The following is a 3,658-nucleotide window of genomic DNA, read 5'->3' on the forward strand; positions in this document are numbered from 1 at the left end:
GGTTTTTTCCCGCTCTTTGACCAGAGACCTTGGCCCAGTGGGGAACAGCACTTAAAAGCACCAGCACATAAATAACAGCCAGCAGGTCGACAAGACTCAGTTCTTGGTGTAAGATGAAAGCCTGAATTACAAAAAGCATTGCGAGTCTTTAGGAAACGGTATTAAAATTTCCATGAACACTGAGCTTCCAACAGTTGTCAGCGTGACCAGTTGGACGCTGTCTTGCTTTGCTCCCCAGGATCTTCACCTCTTCGGAATTCGGTTACAAATTAATGTGAAGAGACAATTTCGCTCGAGCTTCCACTCAGACTCTCAAGTGACTTACTTCAAATTTAGAAGAATTTCAGTTTGGTTTTGCACAAAGAAGGGGGTGAAAAGCAGTTCAAAAACCATTCGTACTCATGAATAGTGACTTCATTACGCTGGAATGTTATGCGAAGACACAGTATCACTCTTTAAAGTTGAACGAAGAACAGATGCGTGTGTGTGGCTAATTGCAAATTTTTCCCTAGAATTAATTTTGACACTAAATTTCATTTCACTTCATTTCAGTTTTGTGGGATGGAATTAGGGAGGAGTTAGTGTACAGGATGACAAATCATTTGGAAAACGATTTAAGTTATACATAAAATAGGTAATAAGTACAAAATACAATATAAATAATGAATACAAAATAGGTAATAAAGTGTGGGAGCTCAAGAGCATCACAGAATGTCTGCCCCTTGTTTCTTCTAGCATATCATGAGCAGCACATACAAACCGAGGGTGAATCTACACTCTCTACCCCAGTGCCTCTTAAATTTAATGTGGTATGAATCACTTGGAGATTCTGTTAAGCAGATTCTGCTTCAGTATTTCTGGAGTGGGGCTTAAGATTCTGCATTTCTTTCCTTTTTTTTTTTAATGTTTATTTTTGAAAGCGAGAGTGAGTGGGGGAAGGGGCAGAGACAGGGAGACAGAGGATCCTGTGCTGACAGCACAGAACCCGATGCATGTGGGGCTCAAACTCACTGTGAGATGACGACCTGAGCTGAAGTCAGACACTTAACCAACTGAGCCCCCCCAGGTGCCCCAAGATTCTGCATTTCTAACAAGCTCCTTGGTGATGCCAGTAACGCTGGTCAGTGGACTATAATGCTACATGGAGAAAACCCTGAACTTGAAGATGACATAGCATACTCTTCTGGTGGCCTTCACGGCTTGTGGCAACCTGATGCCTGAGAAAGGAGTCGTCGGATAGAGAGTTAATGGACTTTTTACGTTTGTAATCTTTCTGTTTCAACTCTTTTACTTTCTTTTTTCCTATCCATTATTATCCCCCTCCTGGCCTCACCTCCTTTCATATCTAACCTAACCCCAGTGAGCCTCAATTAACCACCCTCTGCCTGTGCTGTCAACTTCCTGAACTCTGTCTCGCCATCCTAGGCTGCTTACAGACTTCCAGCCATGGGTCATTACAGTCTGTGTCTGAGCTCTTACACTAGTATATCTGAGCACTATAGGAGAAAGTGACACAATCATTTGCATTACTATTCTGAAATACTTTTATGTTTCTGGTCAACTTCCTCTCCTGTTCATCAAACCACCACTTTTTAAGCTCCCTTCACCATCTCTTCTTCCTTCTCTTTTAGAAATTATTACTACACAGTTTTATCTTCGTATTTCTAAAGATCATTTTGATTTTCGGGGCGCCTGGGTGGCTCAGTCGGTTAAGCGTCCGACTTCAGCTCAGGTCATGATCTCGCGGTTCGTGAGTTCAAGCCCTGCGTCAGGCTCTGTGCTGATGGCTCAGAGCCTGGAGCCTGTTTCAGATTCTGTGTCTCCCTCTCTCTGACCCTCCCCCGTTCATGCTCTGTCTCTCTCTGTCTCAAAAATAAATAAACGTTAAAAAAAATTTTAAAAAAAAGATCATTTTGATTTTCAGATAAACATTCATTTTTCACTCTCAAGTTCATCATTTCCATCCAGTTCAGTTAATATATCTAAAATGCTTGGAACAATACCTGGCATGAAGTAAGCATTATTATGGTACTTTGCTGTTCCTCAGAGGACATCAAAAGCAAATCCCTTTAGTTGTGTTTTAGTTCCATCCCCTCCTCCTTTCTCTTTGGGAAATTAGTTCTATCAAGTTAAAGTCTCTGTCAATCACTTGCCGTCTATCTTCCCTCCCCCAAAGCATATTAATATGCTTAAATCTTATTCATTTCAAAAGAGAATAATCCTCCCTGCAATTATCACCTGTAGCTCTTGCCTTCTTATTTCAGTCAAGGTTCCTAAAGGTGTGCCAATACTTATCTCCAATTCCTCACCTCCCATCCGTGCCTCAACACACCATAATTTTTGTCTCCCCCACTATCACTCCAAGGAACCTGTTCTGGCAAAGGTACCCACTGACCAAATTACCAAATCCAAATGACACTTTTCAGTCAAACTTGATCTTTCTGCCACTTCCTTAAAACATTGTCCTCTGTTGTCTTAATACCATTTTCCACTGGGTTTTCTCCTACTCCTTTGGCTTCTCAGTCTTTATCCCATGTGATCTAGTTCACCCAATTCATGGTCTTAAATGTTTATTATTTATCCTATATGCTGAGAAGTTGTCCTATTTCAATGACTATTTTTTTATGTCTGAAATTTCTCTTTTTTTATTCAAATTCATCTGTCCTTGGTCTCTCATAAGATTCTACTCTTACCTTATGGAGTTCATTGGTATTTTAAAAATCTCTTTGGGGCCCTTGTGTGGCTCAGTCGGTTAAGTGCCCCACTCTTGATTTCAGCTCAGGTCATGATCTCACAGTTTGTGGGTTCAAGACCTGCATCGGGCTCTGTACTGATGGTGTGGAGCCTGCTTGGGATTCTGTCTCCTTCTCTCTCTGCCTCTCCCCTGCTTGCTCTCTATCTCTTTCTCTCAAAATAAATAAAAAACAACCATTAAAAATTTCTTTTTAAATCTCTTTAAAAATATTTTAAACACCTTCATTCTAAAGATCATTTATGTGTTATCTAGAATTCCTCATTGTTATCTCTCCCATACCTATCTCTCATGATGCTATCCATGATATCTCTCATGATGTCAGATTTCCTCAACTGCTTTGTAATTTTGGTTTGTAAACTCATCTTCAAGATGAATTACATACGTCAGGGTCCTGCACCTCTCCTAGGTTGTAGAGATTTTCTTTGGCTGGGCCCACTTATATTAATTTCTTGGCTTTTTTTTTTTTTTTTTTTTTTTTTTTTTTTTTTTTAGTTTCTGCATAATGAAAGCAGTATGCATAATTGGGATCACCTCCACAAATTATGTGGTCTGGGATGCTGTTTTTTTATTTTCAATCCTAGTCAATGATCACTATGAGCAAGAGATTCCATACTGTTATGGAATTCTCTCTATGGAACTTAAAGATTTTTATTTCTTTCTATAGCATTCAGTAATGAAGTAAAAAAAAAGTCTAGAAGTTCTGTGTGTTTAGAAAGAACAGATAAAGGATGTATGTGACAAGTTTCTTTTAAGTTAGTTGTTTTTTTTTTATTTATTTTTTATTTTTTTTTTACGTTTATTTTTGAGACAGAGAGAGACAGAGCATGAACAGGGGAGGGGCAGACAGAGAGGGAGACACAGAATCGGAAACAGGCTCCAGGCTCCGAGCCATCAGCCCAGAGC

Source organism: Lynx canadensis, chromosome C1, assembly GCF_007474595.2.
Source record: "Lynx canadensis isolate LIC74 chromosome C1, mLynCan4.pri.v2, whole genome shotgun sequence".
In the NCBI taxonomy this organism is placed as follows: Eukaryota; Metazoa; Chordata; class Mammalia; order Carnivora; family Felidae; genus Lynx; species Lynx canadensis.